Raw genomic sequence first — 12,780 nt, 5'->3', positions numbered from 1 at the left:
TAAAAATTGATCTCCTAATTAGTTCGATTGAAGCAAAAAATCAATAAAAAAATTGGTCAAACTGATAGTTAACTGATAAAGTAATTGATCCGGTCAATTTTTTAAAGATTTTCGATTTTTGAATTACTAAAAAAAAAAAAAGAAAACTCTTACCCCCTCTCTTTCACAATTGACAAACGAAACCCTACCCCTTTGAGTAAACCCTATCAGAGATAGCTACAACCACCTTTCAAACTTCAGAACGCCACCACTATTGCCGCTGCGGTGACAACCAGCGGTTGCCATCGTCACCTCTTGAAGGTTTGTTCGGTCTTCTTCTCCTGCATCCTCTTCTCCTCAACGTCATTAGAAGGTCTGCTCGGAGCTGTTAGTGTCGCAGTCTCTGTCATCGTCATCAAGCCAATCTCCGTCATTATCGGCCCCGTCTCGTTGTCTTCGTTCTCGCCGTCAAACATCTGTCTTCGATCCCTCTTCTCTCTCCTCTCTGTCTTCGATCCTCTTCAATTCTCCTTACGTCATCGCCCATGGACTTGTAGATCGAAGCTCTTGGTCGTCTCCTCTCCTCTTCAAGTGTGGTCAGTTTCATTCCTTTTTCGCCGTCTGTTTCGTTCTTCCGTCGCCATCAGGTTGGTTTTTTCGTCGCCGCCGGTAAACTCTGCTTGTTCTTTTTGTTTCTTTTGTTAATTTTAAGATTTTGAGTTTCTATTTTTGTATGATTTCGGAATCTAGAATAACAGAATAATATTTTTTATTATGAGTGTTTGATTGTTTTGTTATCTTTTTTCTTTTATTAATTTGTATGAAATTAGAATAAATTTTGATGATGGTCTGATGATGGTTGATTTCAATGATTTTGAAATAATTTTGTTCATAGTGTTTTACTAGTTTGATAAATAGCTTAATTAATGGTACTTTGTTAAATTTTTTAGAATAATTTTATTGATGGTTAATTTTTTTGCTGAGTTTCACCGATTCAATTTTTACAACCTTGTTAATTATTATTGGGAATCATGTTGCGATTCTCACCTCTATTGTTTGTTATTGTATGTTTTCTATTTTGAGATTATGCAGATAATGACTTTAGTAGTGTTTATTGAATTGTCCGAAGCTAAAGAATTTGTAGTAGATCTCGCCATCAAAAATATATGAGTTAAACTCTAAAGTGGTCCCTGAGATTCACAAAATGCACTGATTTAGTCTCTAACTTCCTAATTGCACTAATTAAGTCTTCTAGATTGGAAAAAATGCATCAACGTGGTCCTCCTTATATTTTCCGGTCATATTCCTTGACGGCGGGAGTGACGTGGCGAATGAGTGTCACGTTGGAGTGTGTAACGGTTGGTTGATGCGGCAAATGAAAGTTTAAACCCCAATTTGGTCCCTGATCCCTTTTTAAACCCTAACTCAAAAGTAGCGCAGTACTTCTTCGTCCTCATAATCTTCTTCTTCTTCTTCTTCTTCCCTGCTCATTCTCGTACCCATTGCTTTGCTGGTTGGATGATGGTTGGACGTGCCTCTGCTCTGACTTGACTTCCTTGTGGTTGATCGCATAGAACTTTCCTCTCCTTCATCTGCACGTCCAAGGCAGTGGGAGGCACATTTGCAAAATGTTCATAGTCAAGAAGATAAGCAGCAACCTCCCTGAACCCTATTTCCTTACCCGAATCGAGCGCTTTAGACCTGGTTGTCCAAGAGCTTTGCCAACAAAACCTTTCGAATTGTTTGGGGCAAAAGGCTCCTCATCAGTTGGTTTCACAATTGCTGCATTCTCACCACGGCTATTCAGGAAATAGTAAGCACCCCAAAGCCCACTATGAACAGGAATTGGATCTGCTCCCACGGTACTCCGTGCTTAAAGGGCTCCTCATCACTGCCACAGCCATCTGGGTTTGAATTGGGCTGTCCAATTTACTAGACATGAACCGTGGTTGACGGCTGAGATCAGACAGTTTTCACAGACGGCGACAAAGCTGGCGGCGATGGAAGAAAGCTTCTTTCCTCGCAGTAGTTGCCAAGAACTCCAAAGCCAACGGCAATTTTGAGGGACTGATCTCTTGTTCCCCAACAATCATTAATTGGAAGGGAATTTGATCCAAATATCAGCACAGATCCAGAGTTGAACAAAATGGAGATAAATTTTAGCTGATTTTTTACATTGAAGCCATCATCATTATCCCCACATGAAAGAACAATAAATCTGCAGATAATAATACTAATATTTTCCATCATAATTCATAACAACATATTAAATATTACAAACAGAAAATCAAACTTGGTTCATACATGAATGAACTTATATTAATATCAAAGGCTTCTTGATTGCTTATTTCTATTGCCACACACGGTCCTATATGAAAACTATTCACAAAATCCCAATTCCTAACATAGAAACACAGATCCAGACTCAGCAAACTCATGCATACTAAAATTCACTTTCATAATCACAAATTAAAAAATTAAGCATTTCATGCACAAATTTTGTGCTTTTTTTTTCTCTTTTGTCAAGCTGTCAAGCATTAAAATTTAATAAATTCTTTTTAAAAATAAATAAATTAAAACAAACCTGAAAACCGATAAGCATTTGAATGATATATTAAAAAAAAAAAAAGGAAAAGATGCAAGATTTATCAAACACTCAAAAGAACAAACATAAAATTGACACTAAATAAAAGAAAGCTTCCAAAATCAAAACCATAAATTGAGCTGAGAAAAATAAAAAAATAAAAGGATCCAAGAAATCGAAAGGAAAAAAAAGAACTGTGAAAAAATTATTATTATTTATCACATGATGATGAAGAAGAAGTAATGGGTATGAGAATGAGCAGGGAAGAAGAAGATGATTATGAGGACGAAGAAGTGCTGCGCTACTTCTGAGTTAGGGTTTAAAAAGGGATCAGGGACCAAATTGAAATTTAAACTTTTATTTGCCACATCAATCAACTGTTATACACTCCAGCGTGGCACTCATTCGCCACGTCACTCCCGCCGGCAAAAAATATCACCGGAAAATATGAAGTGGACCACGTTGATGCATTTTTTTCAATTTGGAAGACTACTTAATTAGTGCAATTAAAAAGTTAAAGACTAAATCGATACATTTTGTAAATTTCATGGAGTACTTTGAATTTAACTCAAAATATATACATAGCAGGAATACCTCACTTTTGCTTTTACTATATGTCGCTCCAATCTTTTTATTTTTCGTTTTTTTTTTATTTCAATGCACGCACCATATAACTTTCTTCTTGTTAACCTATAAATAAATCCACCTCCTCACTCATCGACACCCACACCACATTATTTTTCCTTGACTCATGACTCATATCACCAATCCTCCACATCTATCCACATATCACCCTTGGATTAAACCGATACCCAAGACCCTTCGAAAGCCTCTTATGTATATACCACCTACTAGTACCAACCAAAAGCCATCTTAAGAGTTTTAAAATTTCGCTTTAGTTATTTAAGTATTTTAAGTATTTTCATCTTTTGTTATAGCATTTGTACTTAATACCATTATTTTATATACGTTTGTTTTTTATGAATTACAAGTTCACCACTTTTTCATATGTATTTTTCTTACGACAACTTAATTATAAAGAGGTCAATATAACATTCATGTATTAACTAAGCTTAACACTCTACTTAGCTTAGCATTTTAAGTACTTTGTAAGCAGGGATGCTACATTTTGTACATCTGGCACTGGCTCTCTTGGTGATGATTTTCTACAGATTGCGACATGGCCAAGAAGAAAGGGAGGATCGAATCTAAACGGGACTAACAAAATGAGACTCTACATACCTGGAAGACAATATGGAAGCAGATTATGACGTTAACAGAATGGCCAAAAAACTGTAGATTTGTTTAATTGAAGAGATTGGCCACCAACGATAACAAGAAGCACACCAAATTTGATGCCGGCAAACTTGAAAAAATCATAGCTGGTTTTAATAGTTTGCTGATTTTTCTGTCAATTCTTCAATTTTTTTTTATTCTCTACAGGTTCTATGTGTCAACCAGATCTAACTTGTATATTTCATTGTGGCTATAATTAGTGACTATAGTAGCTATGAAGTTTTGGCAACATTTAAAAAATATAGCTAAGCTTAAGATAATATTTTTTATTATTTCTTTTTATAACGAATAATTTAAACAAAAATTTAATACCAAAATAAAAGAACCTGTAGAATTGACCTTTCATATTTTACATCTTGATTGATGAGTTTATTCGAGGTGTAATTTGGCCAGAAAGTGTAAAAGAGCAGTAGAGACGACATGCACGGGAAAAGTGCGTGGTGGGTCCCCACTACTATCAATTTTTCCATCACTTTTTTGTAGCTGGAATGAGAACTCCGCATCCCACGTGTACGTAAAGTGCAATATGTGTCAATAAATATCTTCAATTGCATTATTCCATGGCAAAAAAAAAGACGTTATTACTTATTAGTCAAGTTTGATAAGAAAAAATTGCATGTGTTAACGAATAAAGAACTTTAAGAAACTTTACATTGTTTGAACTAACCTAATTTTGCATTCTGTCACTTTAAATTAAATACTTGGTGCATATATTAGGTGCTAATGAATGCGATTAGAGATGCAAAAGCACTAAAATAATCTTGTTTGCTCCAATATTATAATAAATTCTAAATAATTAAAAAAATATCTAAAAATAAAAAAATAAAAAAATTATTCATTTTTTTTAGAATTCTAGTGTTTTTTGTCTCCTCTCTTCTCTCTCTTCTCTTCTCTTCTCTTCTCTTCTCTTCTCTTCTCTCTGTTGATTCTTATGCAACCACATTCTCACTGTTGTTCATCACAACAACAATCAACCTCCGTTTGACACTTTCATAGTTTATGACGCTCTCTCCCGCCACCAAATATTTCTCTCCTTGCTTCCTTCCTCCTCTTAAGACACGTCTTTACTGTTGTAAACGACGTTGCTGTCAACTACAACGGTAATGCCTTCGTAACAAATTCCGCAGGAAACTACACTGAAAAATAACTGATAATGGCGAGGCCTTGATCTTCTTTAAATCTCAGTTCTTCAACGGCAAACTTTCCGATTGCGGTAAGAATTGACGGAAAGAAGACAAGGGATAAGAGAGAGGAGACCAAAAACACTAGAATTTTAGAGAAGATGAAAAACTTTTTTATTATTTTAATTTTTTAGATATGTTTTTTGTTTTGTTTTTTAAATTATTTAAAATCTAAAACTATAAAATTAAAGTTAATTAAATTTTAAATTTTGAATAATTTAAAAGGGTAATTTTTGTCCAATATAAAAAAAAGATATTTAAGTCTTTTTATAAAAGATTTTTATTTTTATTAAAATATAAAGGTATTTTAGTAAAAGTAATGATATGATAGATATATATTTAAAAAAAAGATTACATTGATTTGATTTACATGGAGAAAATACTTTCAACCTTTGACATTATACTAATTCGAATCTTATTAATTCGATTTAGTACTGGATAGTTAATTCGAATTAAATCAATTCGATTTGTATATAAATATATATGGGGAGATGCATGTAGCATTTTTTACATTTAAATCCCTGACGTTCCTAAAAACCAGACCGATCAGTCCCTTCGTCCGTGAGCCACCGTCAGACCGGACGGAAAATGCTGACTTGGCTCCCCCTATGCTTACCTAGCTCAACGGCGTTCCAGCGTGGCACGTTAGTGGGTTGGAGGATTTGAAAACAGGACACATAAGTCCCTTTAACTCAAAACGACGTCGTTTTGAGTGTTGCCCCTTATATACAGTCTCGTCCCTTTCCTTGTGTACAATCTCTATTACACCCACAACCCTTTGACAGAATTACATAAAACCCTAAAGAAGACCAAAGATCAAAGACAGGAATTGCTCTGTTTCTCCCTCCAAAAAAAACTACCATCCAGACTGAGAAGGTTCCGACGTGCATTAGGTGTGAATCCAGTCTGATTTGCCGTCTTCGTCACTGAAGGTAAGAATCAGTTCCATTGCTTATTGAGTCGATTGTGTAGTTCAATAGTAATGAAAGTATGAACTGTTGTACGTGCATGGTGATAGCAATGGTAAAAACTGTATGTGCGTTGTAACAGTGAATTTGATTCAATGTTAGGGCAAAGGAAAGTTCTTGGTTGTTTTCTGTTTCTATTTTTTGTAGGAGATTGATGTATGAGTGTAGAGGTAGTTGATCGTTGATTTCTGTTCTTATTTTTTTCTCCAGATGGTAGATGTGTTTGTGGTGCCAGTTTTCCACCATGGAGGTAGTTTTGTTAGAAACAGTAATGGTTCCCTTGTTTATCAGAATGGAAAGGTAGAGAAATTTCCCGAAATGGACCTGGATTTTGTGAATTTTGGGAATTTGATCACACTTTTTAAAGGCTTGGGGTACCATTCGTACAGGGCAGTTTATTGGTATGATCCATTGAGTGAAGATGTTGAGTCGGGGCTGCACAGTTTGACAAGGGATGCAGGGATCAATGCCATGCGAGAGAACAAAATGAAGAATACAAAGACGAATGAGTTTTACCTGTACTTTGACCACCCTGTTGATGAGCCTGAGATTGTGGAGGATGGTGGAAACAAAGGCAAGAGTCCTGTGTTAGAAGAGATTCAGAGTTCATCTTCAGATGATGGATATGAGAGTACGGAGGATGAGCCATATAAACCGCCACCAGCCGGATATGAAAGTGACAGTGATGATGGTGATAATAGTGCTGAGGACAGAGCACGCAAGAGGAAGAAAGTAAGTAAAGGAAAGGAAAAAATTGTGTCTCCAAGAAATCCTTCTGCAAAGAAGCCATGTGCCAAGAAGCCAGCTGCAAAGAAGACAGGTGTGAATAGGAATAGGAGAAGTTGGTTAAAGAAGGGACAAAGCAGTGGAATAGGAACATCTGAGGTGAATAGAAGGCAGCAGGCCAGTAGTGAGCCCAATATACAGCAGCAGGCCAATTCTGGGCCCAATGATCAACAACCCAACAGAGGTCCAACTGTAAGGTTCTATGTCAGTGCAGTCCCAGAGGATGATGATGATGACCCCATATATGATTACCATTCTGAGGATTTACACACTCCTAACTCCACTGATGATGAGTCCAGCAAGCACACATTTCCTGAATTTGATGATGATTATGCTTTTGGAGAGGGCAGGTTTGAGTTAGGGACAAAGTTTGCAACCATAGAGAGATTTAAAGAAGTTGTGAAAGACTCTTTCATTTCTGAGGGTAGAGAGCTTAGGTGGATTAAAAATGATAGGGAGAGAGTTAGGGTGGGATGCATGAATGATGACTGCCCGTGGTGAGTTCATTTATCATACAATAAATCACTGCAATGCTATCAGGTGAAGACTTACAAAAACGATCACACTTGTGCAAGGGACCTAGGAAGTAACGCTGTTGATCAACATTGGATTAGTAAGAAGGTGGATAAGAGAATGAGTTCACAGCCTCACATGAGAACAAATGAAGCAATTGACTTTCTGAGAGAGGAGTTCTCACTCACTGCACATCCAAAAATGGTCTATAGAGCAGTAAAGGAAGCAAGGGAGAAGATAATGGGCAATGAGAGGGAGCAGTACAATAATGTGAGGGATTACTTGTTTGAAATTCTGAGAAGCAACCCTGGCTCCAGGGCAGAGGTGTGTGTAACTCCAATTCCTCAAGCCCCTCCACTGTTTGATAAGCTGTATATAGGGTTAGAGGCATGCAAGCAGGGATTCAAGAGTGGATGTAGGCCTCTAATACACCTTGATGGTTGCTTCCTGAAAACATACTATGGTGGACAACTCCTAATTGCAGTGGCACAGGATGTGAATAATCAATTTTATGTTGTTGCTTACGGAGTTGCAAGGTCTGAAACCAAAGAGTCTTGGAAATGGTTTCTTACCCTACTTCAGGAGGAGCTGGGGGATGTGCAGACTCATGGTTGGAATTTCATGTCCGACCAACAGAAGGTAACACTAACAACTATTTATAATATTGATAATGGTTCAATTATTTCAATATGAATTCTATTGCAGTTAGACATTTATTCACTGATATGCCTAGTTTAATAATGCATTTGTTCAGAATTTACTAGTTATGTTTAATTGTGAAACCTTTGTGTACTGTGTTAGGGATTACTGCCTGCGTTGAAAGAAGTGATGCCAAATGCACATCACCGAAACTGTGTGATGCACATTTGGAAAAACTTCATAAACCGATTTAAGGATTTGTACATTCGGGAGGTGGTTTGGGATTGTGCTAGGTGCACCACCATACCCGAGTTCAAAGAACAAATGGAGAAGCTCAAAGGTATTAATCAGGGGGCATGGGAATATCTTTCCAAGTTTGAGCCAGCAACTTGGGTGAAGGCGTATTTCTCCCACGGGCCAAAAGTGGACAACCTCACAAATAACATGTGTGAGGTGTTCAACTCGAAGATAGTTAACTACAGAAGCAAGCCTATCCTCACAATGTGTGAGGAAATTAGGTGCTATCTAATGCGGAGAATGGTTAAGCATAAAGAGCTACTTAGTGATTATACAGGAAAGCTTGCACCAGTTCAGCAGAAGAGGATGGAGCGTCTAATAAGGCCTAGCAATAAATGGCGTGCCGACTGGACAGGTGATGATGCACGCAAGCGTTTCGAAGTAACTCGTAAAGCTACAAAGGTGGATGTTGATCTCATGAGGCAGACCTGCTCCTGCAACAAATGGCAGCTGACTGGTTAGTTCTAATAAATGGCATTCAATGTTTTAATTTGTTGGCTGAATATGTTAACTTGCTGGCTGAATTTACTTTAATATATGGTTTTCAATATGTTAAGTTGTTGGCTGCATGATGGAGTTATATATGGTTTTCATGCTGTTAAGTTTTTGGCTGAATGATGGAGTTATATATGGTTTTCATGCTGTCAAGTTGTTGGTTGAATGATGAATTTAGTGTTATATATGATTTTCATGCTTGCTGAATGAATGGTTAAGTCAAGTCTGGTTCATGCTGTTATCTTCTGTGTTAGGCATGCCATGTATCCATGCCATAGCAGCCATAAAGAAGAGGCATGATCATCCAAAGGATTATGTGCATCCATGGTTATGCATGGAGTCAATACACAAGACATATGCTCATTGTATTCAGCCAGTGCCAAGTGAGGAGTTCTGGACAAGGACTGAGTATTCTAGGCCAGATCCTCCTATCATAAAGAGACCAATTGGCAGGCCAAAAGTACATAATAGACAGAAGGATCCAGCTGAGCCAATGATGCAACAGGGAGATAAGTTGAAGAGGTCATTCAAAGTAACTTGTAGTAAGTGTGGTTCAACGGGACATAACTACAAGACATGCAAGGGCGCTCCATCTGATCCCAATTGAAAACCTAAGACAAAGAAGCCCAAGAAAGGTTCCACATCTCAGTCAATGGCAGTCATCCCACTGTCACAATCAGCTCCAAATGATAGTGTAAGTAATTTGCTTTAGGAGTTATATGGTTTGATTTCTTAACTATGATAGGAGTTTATGTGCTTACTTGAATATTTATTTACTAGTTCTGTTTTATATGTTTAGGAGTAATCTGGTTGATTTATTGTCTATTTTGGTCAGGATGCTCCACCTAGTCAGGATGCTCCATCTGTTCAGGATCATAACATAACTACTCAGCAATCCACACCTGATGTAAGTTACAATCTGTTCAATGTGCATGATTGATTATTGGGTGACTACCTTGTATAATTTGTATGACTAATTACAATGCTTGTCAACCCAGCTCTTAACACAGGTTTCAAGTGGTGTCATCCTAGGTCCTTCCAACCCTGTGGCAGTAACACCAGCAGCACCCCAAGTCAGGCCCGCACCAGTGACCAGAAGGACACCGTTTCGCCCTCCACTCCAAGTTCCATCTACAGCGGCCCAAAAAACTCAAGCAGCTCCAGCAAAGATGAGGCCCAAGTAGAAGATATTCAGGCCACCAGCTCCACTATGCCCCACTCCACAACCCCCTCAAAGTCAGCCAAACTCCACTGGCCCACAACCACCTCAAGTCGTACCAGGAACAAGTGCATCAGCTACCCAGGAGACATTAGCGGCAGCAAGCCCGGCCACAACCATATTGTTCAAATTCATCCCTAATCCACCTACCATTGTGCCTAAGAAGTAAAGATCTGTGTAGCTTTTAGTTATGTTGACTTTGCAGTTTGGCTTATGCCTTGTATTTTGTGTTTGAGGCTTACTTTTGACATGTTAAGCTTCATTAATGCTGTTCAGTTTAGGAGACTTTTTCATTTTGGGAAGATTTAGTAAACAGTGGCTATGAAAAACTTGAAATCTTGTTTAGCAATATAACATCCTCTTTCTAAATTATGTATGCAACTACTGCCTCTAATTCCTCAATGTTTCCAAGTTTATTTAGATATTCAAAACATAAGTTTAACATACTAATATTATAACTAGAGTTCCATTCAGATTACAGGACCCATGACTTGCCAAAATGGCATGTTTCAATACACAACATAAACCTACAAAATGCCATTCTCTATCATGATTGCTATAGTTCATCTCTCAAGCACTAGCTACATAAAAGGCAACAACAACAGCAAATATAATTACAGAAAATCACAAGGCTAATGGGTTTTTCTTCTTCTCCAAAGCAATAATTTTCTCCTCCAAAACAGCCATTCTTGCATCCAGTTCATCTTCGTTTTCCTCTTGCTCTTCTACAACTTTAACATGTTTCTTAACCAAATCTCTGCTGTCACAGATGCAACAATTGCTTCCTATTCTAGCAAGATACTCATCGACCCAAACAAAAAAATTTGCAATGAGGTTCCTTTCCCTGTCAAAATCACCAACATCATCTACTGCCCGCATCCATCTCAGATCAAACCAAAGCAAGAATTTTTAAACTAACCTTGTAGAATGGACAACCCAAGAAGATTCTGTTAGGGTTGCTTCTGGTCCTCGACTTATACATTATTGCATAAACTCCACAAAAACACCTAGGGGCGACGGCGTCGTCTGGATGGTCAGCATGAACACCACCTGCAACTGAGTTTGAAACAGAATTTTCTTCTCTTACTCCACTAACACTTCTTCTTGAGGTTGATGATGCTCCCTTCGTAGCCATTACTGAACTCTGAACAAGTCTTCTCCTCACCACCAGCCACCACCATGAAGGAACGACCCAGACGAATTTTAGTATTAGGGCAGCACTCAAAACGACGTCGTTTTGAGTTAGAGGGACTTATGTGTCCTGTTTTCAAATCCTCCAACCCACTAACGTGCCACGCTGGAACGCCGTTGAGCCAGGTAAGCATAGGGGGAGCCAAGTCAGCATTTTCCGTCCGGTCTGACGGTGGCTCACGGACGAAGGGACTGATCGGTCTGGTTTTTAGGAACGTCAGGGATTTAAATGTATTTTCCAATGCTCAGAGACGAAAATGTCCTCGGGTTAAAAGGTCAGGGACTAATTTATCCTTTTCTCATAAAATTATCTAATTTTTTATATTTGAACTTAAAGATAGAGGGAGTGTTGCTTATTGAACTTATTGGGTACTTTAAGTCATAGTAAAGTATTTAAGTCAATTGAACTATTTTTTATCTTTTGAAAAAGTACTACTAATTTTTTTATAAAAAATTTGGGGGAGTCATGGTCCCCTTGTTTGAACTAAGTTCCGCCCCTGAACACAATTCAACTCATATCACAAAAATTCAGTTATAATCAATTGTTGAAATTAGCATATTGAGACTTTAATTCAAAACCCTAACTTAAATATTTTTAGTACAAATTATGCACAACACAAATTGATTCATAGAAGCTCAAAATGAAGAAGGAAAATGCAGTCGAAGAAGTTCATAGAAGCTCAAAATGAACAAGAAAAATGTCGTCAAAGAAACTGATAGAATAAAACAGAAAAAATGTAGAATCAAACAATGAATAGAAATTTAATTACCTTATAGAATCAAAAAAGAAAAAATGCAGTCGATGAAATTCGCGCTTGAGACAGAAAGCACTGCGTCCGAGATAGAGAAAAGAAAATTGCAACCGCGTTTAAAAGAGAACGAAAGAGAATTGTGCCGTCGGAAAGAAAAGGAAGGAGAATTGTGCCGTTGGAGAGAGAGGAGGAAGGAGAATCATTATTGAGAATAAGAATGAGGAAGGAGTCGTGTCGGAGAATGAGAGTGAGAGTGAGGGAAGGAGAAAAATGTTTGATTTAGTGCATGAGAATAAGGTTAAAAGGAAAATTTTTATTTTTAATTTTTGAATTTTGTATTATATACGTAAATAAATATGGAGGCTAAAAATAGTGGTTGAAAGTGACGTATGTAGCAACCCCTCTTAAAATTATATCTTTTGAAAAAAATTATTATTGAGAAATTATGATTAATAGGCTTGCTGTGAACCTTTTCCTTATGCGCTAGTCACTGACCGAATCGTGTTGTGATAGAAATTCATACCTCGAAGTCTCATGTAATGCTTATCCTAGTCCCCGTTTGGAAAGTTAATGGGCCAATTTGCATAGAGAGACCCATGCAAATTCTAGCAAATGATAATTTCAAACAAAACCCCTTGTAGTCATATGCCCATATCTGTTTAGTTCAGCTGGGCTTAGCCCTTGGCCTGACCGGATCCAGACCAAAAAGAAAAACCCATATACACAGAAAAATAATCCCTAGTTAATAGTATTCCCGTACAACATCAATTATTAATTACCATTACTATTATACTCTCAAAATAAAACTAATGGTGTTTGGGAGAAAAAAATCCGTCCAAATAATTTAAAGTTATTTTATTTAATATTTAGTAATACTATT

This window comes from Arachis ipaensis, chromosome B06 (assembly GCF_000816755.2).
Source record: "Arachis ipaensis cultivar K30076 chromosome B06, Araip1.1, whole genome shotgun sequence".
Taxonomy (NCBI): Eukaryota; Viridiplantae; Streptophyta; class Magnoliopsida; order Fabales; family Fabaceae; genus Arachis; species Arachis ipaensis.
The sequence above is the reverse complement of the archived record's forward strand: the minus strand, read 5'-3'. Positions refer to the sequence as shown.